The sequence below is a fragment of the Bos javanicus genome, chromosome X (genome assembly GCF_032452875.1).
Source record: "Bos javanicus breed banteng chromosome X, ARS-OSU_banteng_1.0, whole genome shotgun sequence".
In the NCBI taxonomy this organism is placed as follows: domain Eukaryota; kingdom Metazoa; phylum Chordata; class Mammalia; order Artiodactyla; family Bovidae; genus Bos; species Bos javanicus.
The window spans coordinates 42,392,066-42,414,577 of NC_083897.1; the positions used below are offsets into that span (position 1 = coordinate 42,392,066).

The 22,512-nt window shown below is 37.2% G+C and overlaps 2 pseudogenes; both read left to right on the plus strand.

Moving 5' to 3' along the window:
- The first annotated feature begins 17,103 nt into the window (after nt 1-17,103).
- LOC133242211 (developmental pluripotency-associated protein 4-like) lies at nt 17,104-18,015 on the plus strand (annotated as a pseudogene).
- Nucleotides 18,016-21,008: 2,993 nt separating this feature from the next.
- Nucleotides 21,009-21,780, plus strand: LOC133242212 (poly(A) polymerase type 3-like; annotated as a pseudogene).
- Nucleotides 21,781-22,512: the final 732 nt, after the last annotated feature.

The window sequence follows — 22,512 nt, forward strand, 5'->3', positions numbered from 1 at the left end:
AGACATGACTAAGCAAATCAAATGAATTGAAACAAAGTAATATAGGGATTCTAGAATATGAATAAGCAATATAGGGCAATCCAAAATAATCTACTTTTTTTTTTTAAAAAAGCAAATAAATCTTTTGGAAATTTGTATGTACAAATACAGGCAACTATTTTTATTTGTTGAAATTTAAAACTCAGTTTCAACAACACAAGAGAAGACTCTACACATGAACATCACCAGGTGGTCAATACAGAAATCAGATTGATTATATTCTTTGCAGCCAAAGATTGGGAAGTTTTATACAGTCAGCAAAATCAAGATTGGGAGATGACTGTGGAACAGACCATGAACTCCTTATTGCCAAATTCAGACTTAAATTGAAGAAAGTAGGGAAAACCACTAGACCATTCAGGTATGACCTAAATCAAAACCCTTATGGTTATACAGTGGAAATGACAAATAGAATCAAGGGATTAAACCTGTTAGACAGAGTGCCTAAAGAACTGTGGATGGAGGTTCATGACATTGTACAGGCGACAGGGATCCAGACCATACCCATGAAAATAAAAGAAAAAAGGCAAAATGGTTGTCTGAGGAGACCTTACAAACATTTGTGAATAGAAGAGAAGCGAAAGGCAAAGGAGAAAAGGAAAGATACCCATTTGAATGCAGAGTTCTAAAGAAGAGCAAGAAGAGATAAGAAAGGCTTCCTCACTGATCAGTGCAAAGAAATAGAGGGAAAAAAATAGAATGTGAAAGTCTAGAGATCTCTTCTGTCTACCAAGGGAACATTTCATGCAAATATGGGTACAATACAGGACAGATATGGTATGGATCTGACAGAAGTAGAGGATATTAATAAGAGGCAGCAAGAATACACAGAAGAACTATACAAAAAAGATCTTCACGACCAAGATAATCATGATGGTGTGACCAGAAACCTAGAGCCAGACATTCTGGAATGTACAGTCAAGTGGGCCCTCAGAAGCATGACTACAAACGAAGCTAGTGGATGTGATGAAATTCCAGGTGAGCTATTTCAAATACTAAAAGATGATGCTGTGAAAGTGCTGCACTAAATATGCCAGCAATTTTGGAAAATTCTGCACTCGCCACAGGACTGGAAAAGATCAGTTTTCATTCCAATTCCAAAGAAAGGCAATGCCAAAAAATGTTCAAACTACAGCACAATTGCACTCATCTCACATGGTAGTAAACTAATGATCAAAAATCTCCAAGGCAGGCTTCAACAGTACATGACCTGAGAATTTCCAGATGTTAAAGCTTGATTTAGAAAAGGCAGAGGAACCAGAGATCAAATTGCAACATCCGTTGGATCATTGGAAAATACAAGAGAGTTCCATAAAAACATGTACTTCTGCCTTATTGACTATGCCCAAGCCTTTGACTGTGTGGACCACAAAAAAATCTGGAAAATTCTTAAAAAGATAGGGTTAGCAGACAACCTTACATGCCTCTTGTGAAATGTGTATGCTGGTCAGGAAATAACAGGTAAAACTGGACATGGAACAACAGACTGGTTCCAAATAGGGAAAGGTGTACTTCAAGGCTGTATTTTATTACCCTGCTTATTCAACTTTTATGCAGAGTACATCATAAAAAAGGCTGGGCTGGATGAAGCACAAACTGGAATCAAGATTGCCAGGAGAAATATCAATAACCTCACATATGCAGATGACATCACCCTATGGCAGAAAGTGAAGAAGAATTAAATTTCCTCTTGGTGAAAGTGAAAACAGAGAGTGAAAATGTTGGCTTAAAACTAAACATTCAGAAAACTAAGATCATGGCATCCAGTCCCATCACTTTATGACAAAAAGATGGGGAAATAATTGGAAAAAATGACATTTTATTTTGGGGGGCTTCAAAATCACTACTGCTGGTGATTGCAGCCATGAAATTAAAAGATGCTTACTCCTTGGAAGAAAAATTATGACCAACCTAGATAGCATATTTGGAGAAGGAAATGGCAACCCACTCCAGTGTTCTTGCCTGGAGAATCCCAGGGACGGGGGAGCCTGGTGGGCTGCCATCTATGGGGTCGCACAGAGTCGGACACAACTGAAGTGACTTAGCAGTAGCAGTAGCAGATAGCATATTAAAAAGCAGAGACATTACTTTGCCAACAAAAGTCTGTCTATTCAGAGCTATGGTTTTTCCAGTAGTCATGTATGTATGTGAGAGAATGCTGAGAAAGAAAACTGAAAGGTGAAGAATTGATGCTTTTGAACTGTCATGTTGGAGAAGACTCTTGAGAGTCCCTTGGACTGTAAGGAGATCCAACCAGTCCATCCTAAAGGAGGTCAGTCCTGGTTGTTCATTGGAAGGAATGATGCTGAAGCTGAAACTCCAATATTTTGACAAACTGATGTGAAGAACTGACTCACTGGAAAAACCCTGATGCTAGGAATGATTGAAGGTAGGAGAAAAAGGGGACGAAAGAGGATGAGATGGTTGGATGGCATCATCGACTCAATGGACATGTGTTTGAGTAAACTCTGGGAGTTGACAATGGACAGGGAGGCCTGGCATGCTGCAGTCTGTGTGGTCACAAAGAGTCAGACAGGACTTAACAACTGAACTGACTGAAAAGTCAGTGGATTCTTCTACTTCTTTTACTATTAGAATGTTAAAAAGTAATATGTCCCAGGAAACAATGAGAATAATCCAGGTTAGTTACAAAGTTAAGGTTTTATTTTTTTGACCTAACAGATTGCTAAGGAAATAAAGAAACCTAGATAAACTCCAAGAAGTTAAAGAATCTACATATATGGGGAGGTGTACCATGTTCATAGATATGAAGATGTAATCTTTCTAATAATAACAGTCATCTGCATATTGAATGATACATCTGATGCAATTCCAGTCAAAGTCTCAGAAAATGTTTTAATTAGCAAGATGAATTAAAAATTTATATGAAAATTCAAAATATAAGAAGAACAAAATCAATTTTGAAAAAAAAATCACAAATTTGGAAGGTTTAGAATAAGCAGTTTTAAGACACACTATAAATCTGTGGTAATCACAGTGATGTGGTACTGACTTAAGGATGGACACATATTTCAATAAAACAAAATAAAAAATCCTGCGATGAACATTGGGGTACACGTGTCTCTTTCCCTTCTGGTTTCCTCAGTGTGTATGCCCAGCAGTGGGATTGCTGGAACATAAGGCAGTTCTATTTCCAGTTTTTTAAGGAATCTCCACACTGTTCTCCAGAGTGGCTGTACTAGTTTGCATTCCCACCAACAGTGTAAGAGGGTTCCCTTTTCTCCACACCCTCTCCAGCATTTATTGCTTGTAGACTTTTGGATCACAGCCATTCTGACTGGCATGAAATGGTACCTCATAGTGGTTTTGATTTGCATTTCTCTGATAATGAGTGATGTTGAGCATCTTTTCATGTGTTTGTTAGCCATCTGTATGTCTTCTTTGGAGAAATGTCTATTTAGTTCTTTGGCCCATTTTTTGATTGGGTCATTTATTTTTCTGGAGTTGAGCTGTAGGAGTTGCTTGTATATTTTTGAGATTAGTTGTTTGTCCGTTGCTTCATTTGCTATTATTTTCTCCCATTCTGAAGGCTGCCTTTTCACCTTGCTAATAGTTTCCTTTGATGTGCAGAAGCTTTTAAGTTTAATTAGGTCCCATTTGTTTACTTTTGCTTTTATTTCCAATATTCTGGGAGGTGGGTCATAGAGGATCCCGCCGTGATGTATGTCAGAGAGTGTTTTGCCTATGTTCTCCTCTAGGAGTTTTATAGTTTCTGGTCTTACGTTTAGATCTTTAGTCCATTTTGAGTTTATTTTTGTGTATGGTGTTAGAAAGTGTTCTAGTTTCATTCTTTTACAAGTGGTTGACCAGTTTTCCCAGCACCACTTGTTTGCAGCACTGTTTATAATAGCCAGGACATGGAAGCAACCTAGATGCCCATCAGCAGATGAATGGATAAGAAAGTTGTGGTACATATACACAATGGAGTATTACTCAGCCATTAAAAAGAATACATTTGAATCAGTTCTAATGAGATGGATGAAACTGGAACCTATTATACAGAGTGAAGTAAGCCAGAAAGAAAAACACCAATACAGTATACTAACGCATATATATGGAATTTAGAAAGATGATAACAATAACCCTGTGTACGAGACTTCAAAAGAGACACTGATGTATAGATCAGTCTTATGGACTCTGTGGGAGAGGGAGAGGGTGGGGAGATTTGGGAGAATAGCACTGAAACATGTATATTATCATGTATGAAATGAGTCGCCCGTCCAGGTTCGATACACGGTACTGGATGCTTGGGCCTGGTACACTGGGAGGACCCAGAGGGAGGGTAGGTGAGGGAGGAGGGAGGAGGGTTCAGGATGGGGAACGCGGGTACACCTGTGGCAGATTCATTTCGATATTTGGCAAAACTAATACAATATTGTAAAGTTTAAAAATAAAATAAAATTTTAAAAAATCCTAAAATAAGTTCATTTTCAAAAAAAAAAATAATGTATTTCATTTTCAGAGTTTATGCTTACCTAAAAATTGAGCAGGAAGTCAAGAGTACCCATTTACTTCCTTAACCACCCCATCATACATGATTTCCTCTATTATTTACATGTCATATTACATTAATACACTTGTTACAATTGATGAACTAATATTGATACAGTATAATTATGTACAGTTTCTCCATTAGAGTTCACTCTATGTTGTATATATGAATTTTGACAAATGTATAATATATTCTTTTTAAATGTACCTCATCATTTTTTGGGTAAGGTGAGGTTGATAGATCAGGAGGCAACTTTCATTGAAAAGACAGTTTGTTACTCATAGCGCTCAAGAAGAGGAACCACACAGTGAAGGACCAGGGTCAGGCAGAAGGCAAAAGGAGTAGGGAAAGGCATGGAAAATAGCCTTCTTCATGCTTCCCCTCTGCCACAACTCAAAGTGCCAGTACCTGCCAGAGGCGATCTCCTACATATATTTGGTGCCCTGATTTTTATATATGGTGACCTGGTTTTTGTGGCTACCACCCAAGGGGTGCTTTTTGATCACCTGGTTCTAGAGGCCAAGAAGGGCTTTTGTTTCTGGGTTCAATGGAACTATAACAATAGGAAATATAGTTCTTGGCAGACTACCACTCCCAGGGTACTTCAGGTAGCAGACGTAAACACAACTCCAGTCTTTTAGAAAAGAAGCTTATTTGATTTTCACAGAACTCTGGCCTGAGATAGAGGCTTTTGGTTTGGCAAACTTATACAGGCTTAGGGAGGTGCTCTCAGGGATTAGAGTCTAATAGACACATTTTTTGTGTTTTTCTTCTGCCTCATTCCAGTTCTATGCTATCATCCAAAAATGAAGCTTAAAACTTTCTTTGATGTCTTGACTTTTTTTGTTGTTACCAGGGGACATTTCTACATTACCTGAATCTGGTAGTAAGTGGGGCTTATGCTTACAGCTCCTGCAGCACTGTAACAAATGGAGAAAGAGTTCTTAAACAGCTAACCAGGGCACAACAAGACACAGCAGACCTAGGAGTTCAGTATTTCTGTAAAAGAGGCCTATTAGTCTATCATCATGGCTACAGCCTGAAATACAGGGTTCTAAATACACATACATCCAAAGGGTGACTGTAGACTTTGAAGACTGTAGACTTTTCTGAGACTTTGGAGAATGGACATTCTTTTACACTCCCATCTGCCATGCTTCAGAGCACCAGATTTCTCAAGGAGAGTCTTATACGTGTCTGGTGCCGCAATTGGGTGCCTTACTTTTTGAAATTCCTGTTTAGCGGATATTGCCTTGATCACATGGCTATGATGAACTAAGCTGAAAATACACTAGAAGGGTTTAGTAGCTGACTAGATGAAGCAGAGGAAAGGAATAGTGAACTTGAAGACAGGGCAGACGAATTTACAATATTAGACCAGTAAAATCAGAAAAAGAAAGAAGAGAAGTGAAGATAGCTTAAGGGAGTTATATGCAAGATCAAGCAGTCACATTATAGGTGTCTCATAAAGAGAAAAGAGAAATAAAGGAGCAGAAAACCTGTTTGAAAAAATAATAGCTGAAAACTTTCCTAATCTAGAGAAGGAAACAGACATATATATCCAGGAAGTCCTAAAAAAATAAACTCCAAAGACTCACACAAAGACACATTATAATTAAAATATCAAAAGTTAAAGAGAAGGAAAGAATTTTAAAAACAGCAATAATAAAACAACTTCATAAGCAAAGGGGAACCCTCTTAAGAAAATGAGCAGATTTTTCAGGAGAAAATTTGCAGGCCAGAAAGTGATAGCACAATATAGTCAAAGTGCAGCAAGAAAATAATTTCCAATCAAGAATAGTCTACCCAGCAAAGTTATTGTTTAGAATTGAAGGTGATATAAAAAGTTTTCCAGACAAGCAAAAGCTAAAGGAATTCATTACCACTAAACTGGCTTGCATGGTATGTTAAACAAACTTCTTTAAATCGAAAAAAAGGCAATGATTAGTAACAAGAAAACATGAAAATGTAAATCTCACTGGTAAAAGTAAACATATGGTAAAAGTACTTGATTAATCACTTAAAAATCTAGTATGAAACTTACTCTTACTAGTGTGTCAGTGGAATACTATTACCACTTTTATTTAACATAAAACTTGGAGTCTTAGCTGAGCAACTAGGCAAGAAAAAGAGACAGAATGCATCCATATTGCACAGGAAGAACTAAAACTGTCATTATTTGGAGATGTCATGATATTACATAGAGAGAACCTTTTAAAGATGCCAACAAAAAATTATTAGAACTATTCAATGAATTCAGTACAGTTGTAGGATACAAGATCAGTATAAGTAAATCTGCTGTGATTCTGTATACTAAATGCAAATTCTGAGAAAAGAAATTAAGAAAACAATTCCATTTACGATTACATAAAAAGGAATAAAATACCAAGGCATACATTCAACTAAGGAGGTGAAAAACCTATATACTCAAATTATATGTCATTGATGAAAGTAATTAAAGAAGAGAAAAATAAATGAAATTATAATCTATGCTCAAGGATTGGAAGAATTAATGTTATTAAAATGCCCATAATATCCAAAGTAATCTGCAGATTCAGTGCAATCTCTATCAAAATTTTAGTGGCATTTTTCACAGAAATAGGAAAAGATTCTAAAATTTATATAAAACTGCAAAAGAACTTGTATGTAGGAAACTATAGACTCTGATGAAAGAAATCAAAGATGACACAGATGGAGAAATATGCCATGTTCTTGGATTGGAAGAATCAATATTGTGAAAATTACTATACTGTCCAAAGTAATCTACAGATTCAATGTGATCCTTATCAAACTACCAATGAGTTTTCAAAATTTTTCACAATTTGTATGGAAACAAAAAAGACCGTGAGTAGCTAAAGCAATCTTGAGAAAGAAAAATGAAGTTGAAGAGATCAACCTTCCTGACTTCAGACTATATTACAAAGCTACAGTCATCAAGACAGTATGGGACTGGTACAAAAACAGACATATAGACCAATGGAATAAGACAGAAAGCCCAGAGATAAACCTATGCACATATGGGCACCTTATTTTTGACAAAGAGAACAAGAATATACAATGTAGAAAAGACAGCCTCTTCAATAAGTGGTGCTTGGAAAATTAAACAGTGACATGTAAAAGAATTAAATTAGAACACTTCCTAACATCATACACAAAAATAAAGTTAAAATGGATTAATGATTTAATGTAAGGCCATAACCCACAAAGCTCTTAGAGAAAAACACAGACAGTACACTCTTTGACAAAATGACAGCAATATTCTCTCTGATTTACCTCCTAGATTAATGGACATAAAAACAAAAATAAACAAATGAGACCTAATAAAACTTAAAAGCTTTTGCACAATAAAGGAAACTCTAAACAAAATGAAAAGACAACCCTCAGAATGGGAGAACACAATTGTGAATGAAGCAACTAACAAATGATTAATCTTCAAAATATAAAAGCAGCTCATTGTTGTTTAGTTGCTAAGTCATGTCCAACTTTTGTGACCTCATGGACTATAGACCACCAGGATCCTTTGTCCATGGGATTTCCAGTCAAGAATATTGAAATGGGTTGCCGTTTCATTCTTTAAGGGATTTTCCTTACCCATGGATTAAACCCATGTCTCCTGCATTAGCAGGCAGCTTCTTTACCACTGAGCCACAAGTGAATCCCTATAAGCAGTTCATACAGCTCAATATCAGAAAAACAAACAGCCCAATTAAAAAAAAAAAAAGGAGGGCGGGGAGGGGGGAGGTCAGATCTAAACAGATATTTCTCCAAAGAAGACATACAGATGGGCAATAAACAAATAAAACAATGCTCAACAACACTTATTATTAGAGAAAGTGAAAGTGAAGTAGCTCAGTCATTTCCGACTCTTTGCAACCCCGTGGACTGTAGCCTACCAGGCTCCTCCTTCCATGGGATTCTCCAGGCAAGAATCTTGGAGTGGGTTGCCATTTCCTTCTCCAGGGTATCTTCCCGACCCAGGGATCAAACCCGGGTCTCCTGCATTGCAGGCAGATGCTTTAACCTCTGAGCCACCAGGGAAGCCCCTATTATTAGAGAAATGCAAATCAAAAGAACAATGAAGTGTCACCTCACACCAGTCAAAACGGTCATCATTAAAAAGTCTTCAAACAGTATAAATGCTGGAGAGGATGTGGAAAAAAGGGAACCGTTCTGCACTGCTTGTGGGAATGTAAATTGATACAGCCATTAGGGAAAACAATATGGAGAGTCCTTAAAGAAAATAAATAAATAAATACATCTACCTTGAATAAAAGTTAAAGTGTTAGTTGTTTAGTTGTGTCCAACTCTTTGCATCCCCATGAACTGTATCCAATCAGGCTCCTTTGTCCACAGATTTCTCCATTCAAGAATACTGGATTGAGTAGCCATTCTCTTCTCTAGAGGATCTTTCTGACCCAAGGATGGAACCCAAGTCTCCTGTATTGCAGGCACATTCTTCACATTTGAGCCACCAGGGAAGCTCCTTAAATCTACCATATGGCCCAGGAATCCCACTACTGGATATATACTCTGAGAAAATCACAATTCTAAAAGTCACATATACTGCAATTTTCATTACAGCAATATTTACAATAGCCAGGGCCTGGAAGCAACCTAGATATCCACCGTCAGATAAATAGATAAAGAAGATGTGGTACATACATACAATGGAATATTACTCACCCATAAAAAGACACAAATTGGAGTCAGTTGTAGTGAATTGGATGAATCTAGAGCCTCTTATATAGAATGAAACAAGCCATAAAGAACAAAACAAAGTATCATATATTAAAGCATACATATGAGAATCCATGGACAGAGGAGCCTGGCTACAGTCCATGGGATTGCAAAGAGGTGGACATGACTGACTGATTAACATACATGTACATATGGAATCTAGAAAAACTGTACTGATGAATACAGTAAAGGATGGATCTGTGGACTCAGCAAGGGAAGGTGAGGGTGGGACAGATTGAGAAAAAGTAGCATTGACATATATGCAGTATCATGTAAAATAGATTGTCAGTGGGAAGTTGCTATATAACAAAGGGAGCCTATGACCTAGAGGAGTGGGATAGGGGGAGGGGAGAATGCCTAAAGAGGGTGGAGATATATATATATATATATATATATATATATATATATATATATATATATATAATTATCACTGACTCATGTTGTAGTACAGCAGAAACCAATGCAATATAAAACAAATTTCCACTGATTAAAAAATAAGAATTAAACTTAAAAACTATATTACACAATTATGTTAACCAAAAAGGTATATTGGCATTAAAAATAGATATATAGAAATATGGTACAGAATATAGAAGCCATAGGTAAACCAATACAAATATGTCAATTAATTTATGACAAGGAAGCAAGAAACTACAATGTAGAATGGATAGTCTCTTTGACACATGGTGTTGGGAAAACCAGACAGTCACATGCAAAAGAATATAACTGAACCATTGTCAACAGTATACACAAAAATTAACTGAAATGAATTTAATACTTGAATGATACCCCTTAAGCCTTAAAATTCTTAGAAAATAGCTTAGGCAGTAGGTTTCTTGGCATTGATATTGACAATTTTTTTTTGATCTGAAACCAAGAGAAAAAGCAACAAAAGCCAAGATATACAAAGAGAACTACATCAAATTATAAGCTTCTGTAGAGCAAAATAAATCATCAGCAGAATTAAAAGCCAGTCACCTGAATGGGAGAAAATATTTTCAAATTCTATGTCTATAAGAAATTAGTATATAAGATAAATGAGTAATACATACAGTTCAGTTCAGTCGCTCAGTCATGTCCAACAATTTGTGACCCCATGAACCACAGCACGCCAGGCCTCCTTGTCCATCACCAACTCCTGGAGTCCACACAAACCCATGTCCATTGTGTTGGTAATGTCATCCAACCATCTCATCCTCTATCATCCCCCTCTCCTCCTGCCCTCAATCTTTTCCATCATCAGGATCTTTTCAAATGAGTCAGCTCTCCGCACCAGATGGCCAAAGTACTGGAGTTTCAGCTTCAACACCAGTCCCTCCGATGAACACCCAGGACTGATCTCCTTTAGGATGGACTGGTTGGATCTTATTGCAGTCCAAGGGACTCTCAAGAGTCTTCTCCAACACCACAGTTCAACAATACATATAACTTAATAACAATAAAGCAAAAAGTCAAATTTAAACAAATGAAGAAAGGATCTGAATAGACACTTTTCCAAAGAAGACATGCACATTGCTAACAGGTACATGAAAAGGAGTTCAACATCACTAATTATCAGGAAAATACAAGTCAAAAGAACAATGAGGTATCCCTAAAGGAATTAGGAAAAGAAGAACAACAAAACCAAAGTTTAGTAGAAAGAACAAAATTATAAATATTAAATCAGAAACAAAATAGAAGCTAAAAACAATGGAAAAGACAAATAAAACTAAAAGCTGTTTGTTTTTTTTAAAGATCAACAAAATTGGTCAACCTTTAGTCAGACTAATCATTGAAAAAAAGAGATGGCCCATGTCAAAAGAATCAGAAATAAAAATTGGAAAAGTTACAACTGACACCATGGAAATACAGAGGGTCAAAAAAGATTACTATGAATAGTTATAGGCTCATAAAATGAACAATATAGAGGAAATGAACAAATTCCTAGAAGTATATAGTCTTCTAGTACTGAACCAGGGAAAAAGTAAAAAATATGAATAAATCAATTACCAGTAATGAATTACATCAGTGATTTTAAAACTCCCAACAAGCAAAAGTCAAGGACCAGATGGCTTCATATGTGAATTCTACCAAACATTTAGAGAAGAGTTAACATGCATTCTTTACAAACTGTTCCAAAAAAACTGCAAAGGATGGAGTGCTTACAAAATCATTGAGGCCACCATCACCCTGATACCAAAGCCAAAGATCCCATTAAAAGAAAGAAAGAAAGAAAGAAAATCACAATTCACTTTCACTGATGAACATATATGCAAAAATCCTCAAAAAATATTAGGAAAGTAAACTCAACAATACATTCAAAGGGTCATGTTCCATGATTTCAGAGCTCTTAAATCAACCAATGTGATAATATCACATTAAAAATTGAAACATAAAAATCTTATCATTGGGCTTCCCTGGTGGCTCAGTAGTATAGAATCTTCCTGCCAATACAGAAAACACAGGTTTAATCCTTGATCCAGGAAGATCCCACATGCCACAAAGAATCTAAGCTTGTGTGCCACAACTACTGAAGCCCATGAGCTCTAGAGCCCATGCTCCACAACAGGATAAGCCACCTCAATAAGCAACCCTCTCATAGGAACTAGAGAGTAGCCACCACTCATTGCAACTAGAGAAAAGCCCATGCAGCAATGAAGCCATATATTATTTAATTAATTAGTTGGTATAATAAAATTAATTAATTAAAAAATCTTATGATTACCTCAATAAATTCAGAAAGTTTTGAAAAATTCAACACCATTTCTGATAAATAGTCTCAACAAAAAGGGTATAGACAAATAATACCTCAATATAATCATAAGGGATTTTATTTAGGTCATACCTAAATGGCCTACTGCTTTTCCCTAGTTTCTTCAGTTTAAGCTTGATTTTTGCAATAAGGAGCTCATAAGAAGGCAAAGTGGTTGTCTGAGGAGGCTTTACAAATAACCGAGAAAAGAAGAGAAGTAAAAGACAAGGGAGAAAGGAAAAGATATACCCAACTGACTGCAGAGTTCCAGAGAATAGCAAGAAGAGATAAGAAGGCCTTCTTAAATGAACAATGAAAATAAATACAGGAAAGCGATAGAGTGGGAAAGACTAGAGATCTCTTCAAGAAAACTGGATATACCAAGGGAATATTTTATGCAAGGTTGGCCATCATAAAGGACAGAAATGGTATAGAATGAATAGAAATAGAAGAAATTAAGAAGTGGTGGCATGAATACACAGAAGAACTACACAAAAAAGGTCTTAGTTACCCAGATACCCATGATATTGGGTCACTCTAGATCCACTATCTATGTGTGGGTCACTCACCTAGAGCCAGGTATCCTGGAATGTGAAGTAAAGTGGATCTAAGGAAGCATTTCTATGAACAAAGCTAGTAGAGGTGATGGAATTCCAGCTGAGCTAGTTAAAAATCCTAAAATATGATGCTGTTAAATGCAGCACTCAATATGTCAGAAAATTTAGAAAACTCAGGAGTGGCCACAGGATTGGAAAATGTCAATTTTCATTCTAATCCCAATGAAGGGTAATGACAAATAACATTCTAGCTACTGTATAATTGCACACACTCCTCATGTTAAGATATGCACAAGATTCTTCAAGCTAGGCTTCAGCATTGTATGGACTGAGAACCAGCAGATGTACACGATGGATTTTAAAAATGCAGAGGAACCTGAGATCAAATTGCCAACACTCGTTGGATCATAGAGAAAGCAAGGGAGTTCCAGAGAAACAACATCTACTTCGGCTTCATTATCTAAGCTAAAGTCTTTGACTGTGTGGATGACAATAAACTGTGGAAAATTCGTCAAGAGATGGGAGTACCAGGCCACCTTACCTGTCTCCAGAGAAACGTTTATGCGAATCAAGAAGCAACTGTTAGAACCTGTCATGGAACAACTGACTGGTTCAAAATTAGAAAATGAGTATGACAAGGCTGTATATTATCACTTTGCTTATTTAACCTCTATGCAGAGTATATTATGTGAGACGCCAGGCTGGAGGAACCACAAGTTGGAATCAAGATTGCTGGAAGAAATATCAACAACCTCAGATACGCAGATGATATCAGTCTAATGGCAGCAAGTGAAGAGGAACTAAAAAGCCTCTTGATGAGGGTGAAGGAGAGTGAAAAATCTTGCTTGAAACTTAACATTGAAAAAAGCGAGATCATAGCATTTGACACCATTATTTCATTGTAAAAAGAAGGGGGGATAAAGGAAGCAGTAACACTTGATTTTCTTAGGCTCCAAAATCACTGCAGATAGCAACTGCAGCCATGAAATTAAAAAAAAAAAAAATTTGTTCCTTGGAATGAAAGCTGTAGCAAACCTAGACAGCCTATTAAAAAGCAGAGACATCATTTTGCTGACAAAGGTCCATATAGTGAAAGCTATAGTTTTTCCAGTAGTCATAGATGGATGTGAAAGTTGGACAACAAAAAACACCAAGCACCAAAGAATTGATGCTTTTGAATTTTGGTGCTGGAGAAGACTCTTGAGAGTCCCTTGATAGCAAGGAGATAAAACTAGTCAATCCTAATGGCTATTAGCCCTGAATATTCATTGTAAGGATGGATGCTGAAGCTGAGGCTCTAATACTTTGGCCACCTCTTACAAGGAGTCGACTCATTGGAAAAAATCTCGATACTGGGAAAGATTGAAGGCAAAAAGAGAAGGGGGCAAGAGAGGATGAAATGGTTAGACAGCATCACTGACTCAATAGATGTGAATCTGAGCAAACTCCAGGACATAGTGAAGGACAGGGGAGCCTGGAATGCTGCATCCCATGGGGTCACAAGAATTGAACATGACTTAGCAAATGAACAGCAACAACAACATAAATATTAAAAAGGCCATGTAATAAAAGCTCATTTGACTCATTTGAAAAGACCCTGATGTTGGGAAAGATTGAAGGTGGGAGGAGAAGGGGACAACAGAGAATGAGATGGTTGGATGGCATCACTGACTCAATGGACATGAGTTTGAGTAAACTGTGGGAGTTGGTGATGAATAGGGAGGCCTGGCGTGCTGCAGTCCATGGGGTCACAAAGAGTTGAATATGACTGAGCAACTGAATTGAACTGAACTGAACTGAAGACAAGCTTACCATTAACAACATATTTAATGGTGAAAAGTTGAAATCATTTCCTTTAAGAACAGGACTAAAATAAAGATGCCTATATTTGCCATTTTTATTCAACATAGTATTTGATATCCTGACTACAGCAATCAGACAAGAAAAAGAAATAAAACTAATCCAAATTAGAAAGAAAGAAAACTCTCACTTTTGCAGATAACATAACATTATCTATACTATTAGGCCTTCCCTGGTGGCTCAGAGGTTAAGTGTCTGCCTGCAATGCAGGAGACCCAGGTTTGATCCCTGGGTTGGGAAGCTCTCCTGGAGAAGGAAATGGCAACCCACTCCAGTATTCTTGCCTGGAGAATCCCATGGAGAGAGAAACCTAGTAGGCTGCAGTCCATGGGGTCACTAAGAGTCGGACACGACTGAGTGACTTCACTTTCACTTTTCACTTTCATGCATTGGAGAAGGAAATGGCAACCCACTCCAGTGTTCTTGCCTGGAGAATCCCAGTGACGGGGAGCCTGGTGGGCTGCCATCTATTGGGTCACACAGAGTCGAACATGATTGAAGTGACACAGCAGCAGCAGCAGCATACAATACTATAATATAAATGACTCATAGTATACTGTAGTATAACTGATACTATAAAGATGTTATACTACACTAAAGATGTCACCAAAAAACTCTAAACTCATAATAAATTCAGTAAAGTTATAGCATACAAAATTAATATCCAGAAACTTTGCATTTCTATATGCTAACAACAAACTACCAGAAAGCAAGATTATGAAAACAATCTCATTTACAATAGCATCAAAAGTATAAAATGTGTGTGTGCTAAGTCACTTCAGTCGTGTCCCACTCTTTGTGACCCCATGGACTGTAGCACACCAGACTCCTCTGTCCATGTTTTTTTCAAGGCAATAATAATGGAGTGGGTTGCCATTTTCCTTCTCCAGGATATCTTCCCGACCCAGGGATTAAACCCATGTCTCTTATGTCTCAAAAAGTATAAAATAGCTAATTATATGTCTAAGGAATTAAAACCTGTACTCAGAAAACTATGACATTGATGAAGGAAAATGAAGAGGATACAAAGAGATGGAAATATATACTGTGTTGATGGATTGGAAGAAATAATATGACCATATGATTCAAGGCAATATTCAGATTCAATGCAATTCATATCAGAATACCAATGGCATTTTTCACTGAACTAGAGCAATTCTGAAATATGTATGGAAACACAAAAGATTTACACCTGTAAGAATGGCTATTATTAACAAGACAAATGATGAGTGTTGGCAAAGATGAGAAGAAAAGAGTACACTCGTGCACTATTGGTAGAAATGTAAATTGCTGTCACCATGAAGGAAAACAATATGGAGTTTCCTCAAAAAACTAAAACCAACATATGATCCTGAAACTCTACTCCTGGTTATTTATGCAAAGAAAACGAAAACATTTATTTGAAAATATATATGCACCCCTATGTTCATCACAACAATATTAAAAATAGCCAAGATGTGAAAACAACCCAAGTATCAATCAGCAGATAAATGAATAAAGATGTGATACGCACGTGCGCACACACACACACACACACACACACACACACACACATTACTCAGCCATTAAGAATGAAATTTTGCATTTGCAACCACATAGATGGACCCAGAGGATATTTTGATAATTGAAATAAGTTAGACAGAAAGAAAAATACTATATGATTTCACTTATATGTGGAATCTAAGAACAAAGAAACAAACAAAACAGAAACAGAATTATTGATAGAGAGCATATATGTAGTTGAAAGAAAGAAAAGTAGGAACAAGAAATAAATAGGTGAGAAAAATTCAGAGAGACAAACTTCCTGTTGCAAAATAAATGTCACAGTTATGAAATGTACAGTGTGGGAGAATATAGTCAAAAAGTATATGATAACTTTATATGGTGACAGATCATAACTAGACTTACTAAGGTGATCATTTAGAAAGGTATGGAAGGGACTTCTCTAGTTGTCAAGTGGTTAGGACTACATGTTTTCATTCCTGAGGGCCCAGATTCAATCCCTGACCAGGGGACTAAGATCCTGAAAGAAGTACAACACAACTGAAAGAACAAAATGTATAGAAATATCAAATCACTATGTTGTGTATCACAAAGTAACAAAGTGTTTTGGTTAGTTATAATTCAAAAATAAACAACCAATCAAACAAACTCATAGAAAAAGAGTTCAGATTTGTGATTACCAGAGGCAGGATCTGGGAAGAATGGGGACTGCATGAAGGCAGTAAAAAGGAACAAACTTCCTCTTATTTGTCCTACAAGACAAATAAGTACTGAGGATATAATGTGCAACATGATAAATAGAATTAACACTGCTGTGTATTTTATATGAAAGTTGTTATGCCTGTAAATCCTAAGAATACTCATCACAAGGAAATGGGAAATGTTTTTTTCTATTTCTTTAATTTTGTATCTATATAAGATGATGGATATTCATTAAACTTATTGTGGTGATCATTCCATGATATATATATCAAATCATTATGCCATGCACATTAAACTTATACAGTGCTGTATGTCAATTATATTTCAGTAAAACTGGAATAATAAAAAAAAAACACAGCGAGATACTTCCTCACACATGTTAGAATGGGTATTATCAAAAAGATAACAGAGATTTCAAAGTAAGGAGAGTCTTAATTTTATCAGCCTTGACTTTTCTGAGCATGGAGAGCACAAACAAGGAGGACAGCACCACAGAGAAGTCTGGAGAATATAGGAGTAGAAGTAGAAGCTGAAGAGGGGGAGGGAACTTCTGGTGAAGCAGAGATAGCAAAAAATTCTGCACAGGGGACCAAAAGAAAAAGAGATAAAAAATAGCACAGCTTGAAATCCAGGGATACATCACAATTTCCAAAGACACCAACTCCGATCCCCATCTCCCCTCTACCTTCTGTCCTGCAGCCTGTCAACCTGGTCTATAGGGATGTCAATTGTGCTTGGTGCCAGCAGTTAAAACTGAGCATCAAAGGCTGGAAACTAGATGGATATAAACGACCCTGTGAATAAGCCTATCCTCATCAAAAAATATTCCTGCCAGAGCTCAGGAGGCCAGGATCCTGTTCCTATCGAAAAGAATAAAGATAGAAAAGGGGGAAATACCACTGGAATGCTCTGTTGAGAGAATGATGTCTTCTGAAGGGGCTGCTCTTCCTGCAGAGGGGCCACCTGCCCTTGAGGGAGCTCCTCCGCCTCTTGAGGGAGTTGTGTCAACTTCTGCCCCTGACCCAGAGGCTGTGTTTGCTGCCTAGAGCAGAATGATAGCCAGGGCCCTGAAGACGTAGTCAGTACAATCACAAGAGACTTGTGAGGTCTGGTGGTATGTGGTCCATGGGGAAAGTCTCCCTGCTAACACAGAAGGCTGAGTTCGTTTACAGTTTCACACTGGGCAGGCCTGGGTGCCTGGAAAATGGAGGGCACTTTTCCTAATACTGGCTGGTGATTTTCAACTCCCATATCTGGAGGACAATATGCTCTGCACTGAGTGTGTACACAGAAAAACAGTATTACCAAAAAAAAAAAAAAACTGCAGTGAAATCATAATACCTGTAAAAGAGTACAGCTATGTTTATAATTAATGATAGAGAAGTGACTATAATAAACTCCATGGTGACTTTAGACAGCAGAACTCTGGGCCACTCCACTCTCTTCCTGCTTCCTGCTTCCAGGATGCACAGCCTACTTACAAGACTACATGAAAAAAGAAAGCCTGTGAACTGAGGGAAAACAGAAGCAGAAGTGACTGTCTCTCCAAAGATGCCCAGCTCTAAAGGAGCAGAGGAGAAAGGAAATGGGGACATTTTGAAAATACTAATTCGTTGAATGGAATTAATTTGCTTGAAAGTGCCTCAAGTAAATTGATACATTGGACAAGAAGGCATTTATAGACAAAAGTTGAAATTTGGTCATGTACACCTTAACCAGGAATTCAATTTTTTTTTATTTTTTATTTTAATTGGAGGCTAATTACTTTGTAATATTGTGGTGGTTTTTCCATACATTCACATGAATCAGCCATGGGTGTACATGTGTTTCCCATCCTGACCCTCCCTCCCACCTCCCTCCCCACCCCATCCATAAGGGTCATCCCAGTGCACCAGCCCTGAGCACCTTGCCTCATGCATAAAACCTGGACTGGTGATCTGTTTCACATATGATAATATACATGTTTCAATGCTATTTTCTCAAATCATCCCACCCTCGCCTACTCCCACAGAGTCCAACAGTCTGTTCTTTACATATGTGTCTCTTTTGTTGTCTTGCATATAGGGTCATCATTACCATCTTTCTAAATTCCATATATATGTGTTAATATACTGTATTGGTGTTTTTCTTTCCAAAGTACTTCACTCTGTATAATAGGCTCAAGTTTCATCCACCTCATTAGAACTGATTCAAATGCACTATTTTTAATAGCTGAGTAATATTCCATTGTGTATATGTACCACAGATTTCTGATCCATTTGTCTGCTGATGAACATCTAAGTTGCTTCCATGTCCTGACTATTGGAAACAGTGCTCCTATGAACATTGGAGTACATGTGTCTCTTTCAATTCTGGTTTCCTCAGTGTGTATGCCCAGCAGTGGGATTGCTGGGTCGTATGGCAGTTCTATTTCCAGTTTTTTAAGGAATCTCCACACTGTTCTCCATAGTGGCTGTACTAATTTGCATTCCCACCAACAGTGTAAGAGGGTTTCTTTTTCTCCACACCCTCTCCAGCATTTATCATTTGTAGACTTTTTGATAGCAGCCATTCTGACTGGCGTGAAATGGTACCTCATTGTGGTTTTGATTTTCATTTCTCTGATAATGAGTGATGTTGAGCATCTTTTCGTGTGTTTGTGAGCCATTTGTATGTCTTCTTTGGAGAAATGTCTGTTTAGTTCTTTGGCCTATTTTTTGATTGGGTGGTTTATTTTTCTGGAATTGAGCTGCAGGAGTTGCTTGTATATTTTTGAGATTCATTCTTTGTCAGTTGCTTTGTTTGATATTATTTTCTTCCATTCTGAAGGCTGTATTTTCACCTTGCTTATAGTTTTCTTTGTTGTGCAAAAGCTTTTAAGTTTAATTAGGTCCCATTTGTTTATTGCTTTTATTGCCATTACTCTAGGAGGTGGCTCATAGAGGATCCTGCTGTGGTTTATGTCAGAGAGTGTTTTGCTTATGTTTTCCTCTAGGAGTTTTATAGTTTCTGGTCTTACATGTAGGTCTTTAATCCATTTTGAGTTTATTTTTGTGTATGGTGTTAGAAAGTGTTCTAGTTTCATTCTTTTACAAGTGGTTGACCAGTTTTCCCAGCACCACTTGTTAAAGAGATTGTCTTTTTTCCATTATATATTCTTGACTCCTTTGTCAAAGATAAGGTGTCCATAGGTGCGTGGATTTATCTCTGGGCTTTCTATTTTGTTTCATTGATCTATGTTTCTCTTCGTGCCAGTACTATACTGGCTTGATTACAGTTGCTATGTAGTATAGCCTGAAGTCAGGCAGGTTAATTCCTCCAGTTCCATTCTTCTTTCTCAAGATTGCTTTGGCTATTCAAGGTTTTTTGTATTTCCATACAAATTGTGAAATTATTTGTTCTAATTTTCTGAAAAATACCGTTGATAGCTTGATAAGGATTGCATTGAATCTATAGATTGTTTTGGGTAGTATACTCATTTTCACTATATTGATTCTTCCAATCCATGAACATCAGGTATTCAATCTTAACATCACCAGGCATGGTACAAGAAGAAATGTGTTTCCTGATGTGATACAATCTAGCACTAATAATTTACAGGGAAACAGTCCTGATTATGCCTTCTGTCTCAGCACAATTAGGTGAGCTTTGATGCTTTTGAACTGTGGTGCTGGAGAAGACTCTTGAGAGTCCTTTGGACTTCAGGGAGATCCAACCAGTCCATCCTAAAGGAGATCAGTCCTGGGTGTTCATTGGAAGGATTGATGTTGAAGCTGAAACTCCAATACTTTGTCCACTTGACGCGAAGAGCTGCCTCTTTGAAAAGACCCTGATGCTGGGAACGATTGATGGAGGGAGGAAAAGGGGATGACAGAGGATGAGATGGTTGGATGGCATTACCGACTCAATGGACACGAGTTTGTGTAAACTCCGGGAGTTGGTGATGGACAGGGAGGCCTGGTGTGCTGCGGTTCATGGGGTCACAAAGAATTGGACACAACTGAGCAACTGAAGTGAACTGAACTGAACCTTCTTTTGTGTGTCAGTTACTTAGATGCACCCAGATATATGTAAATATTCACAACCTATGCACTTAAGATGCCTATATTAAATATGTGTGTGTGTTTGTTTGAGTTATATATAATTTTTAAGTGTTCTGGATTGAATGATACATTATAGTGCCTCTAGTAAAAAGGCAATTAGCAAATTTTGAAATCAACACTTTTATTTTAAAATAAAATACTTTAGTCCTGAGTTATAGTGAGGTTGGACACGGGGCTGACTCAGCCCACACCCTTCCTTCCCTCCTCAGTGGGTCATGCCCAGAGTATGGCTGCAGTAGCAGACTAGGGGGACAGGGTATGACTGGGTGTCAGTGCAGGAGTCAATGGCCTTCCCAGTTTCTAATCCCTTCAGATTAGCAGCCCCCAAGGAGACTGACTGCCTACTTACACAGAAACTAGTAGAGATTCTGAAGACTTTTCAGATTTTTGAAGAATAAGAGGAACTTCAGTGCAGGATTTTAATTTTGGGAAAGTTAACCTGGTAAGAGTGGATTAGAGAAATCAGTAAAAGCAAGAATCTTCCACAATCTGTAATTGAACATGTTGGTGGGAAAATGTTTATATCTGGATCTTACAGAACAGGAGTACATAGAAAAGACACCAATATTGATGCATTGTGTGTTACACCAACACATGTTGATCAAAGTGACTTTTTCTCCTCATTCTATGTTAAGTTGAAATTACAGGGAGAAATAAAAGATTTAAGAGCTGTTGAAGAGGCATTTGTACCAGTTATCAAACTGTTTGATGGGATAGAGACTGATATTTTGTTTGCAAGATTAGCACTTCAGACTATTCCAGAAGACTTGGACTTAAAATATGACAGTCTGCTTAAAAATTTAGATATGTATAAGAAGTCTTAATGATTGCAGAGCAACCAATGAAATTTTACATCTAGTGCCAAACACTGACAACTTCAGGTTAACCCTGAGAGCTATCAAACTGTGGGCCAAAAGCCACAACATTTATTCCAATATATTAGGTCACCTTAGTGTTGCCTCCTGAGCTATGCTAGTAGCAGGAACTTGCCAGCTTTGTCCAAATGTAATGGCATCAACTCTAGTACATAAATTTTTCTTGTTATTTTCTAAATGATATGTGCTTAAATTATATTAAAATAAAATTAACTATAGACACTGAAAAAAACATAAGTGACAATAAGTATTGGCAAAGGTGTGGAGAAAAGGGAAAACTTGTGCACTGTGGGTAGGAATAAAACAGAGCAGTTATGGGAAACCAGTATAGAAGTTCCTCAAAAATTAAAAATGTAGCTTCCATGTGATCCAGCAATTTTATTTCTCGGTATTAAAAAAAAATAAACACTATCAAAAAGTTATAATACCCCCATGTTTATTGCTACATTATTTCTAATAGCCAGGGTATGGAAAAATTTATATCAATTAAAGATGAATGAATATAAAAATATGGTGTACACACACACACAGAGACAATGGAATATTATTTAGCCATTGAAAGAAGGACATCACAACAATGTAAATGGACTTTGAGGGCATTATGTTAAGTTAAATGTTAGGCTGATAAAGGCATACATCACGTCCTCAGTTGCATGTAAACTCTGATAATTTCTTTTAAAATGTTCTTATATACAGAGAATAGATTGTGTGGCAGCAGGGCTGAGGGCTGGGAGAATTGTGTGAATGGAGTCAAATGTTTTTTTTTTTTTTTTTTTTATTCTTCCAATTTTATTTTATTTTTAAACTTTACATAATTGTATTAGTTTTGCCAAATATCAAAATGAATCCGCCACAGGTATACATGTGTTCCCCATCCCGAACCCTCCTCCCTCCTCCCTCCCCATACCATCCC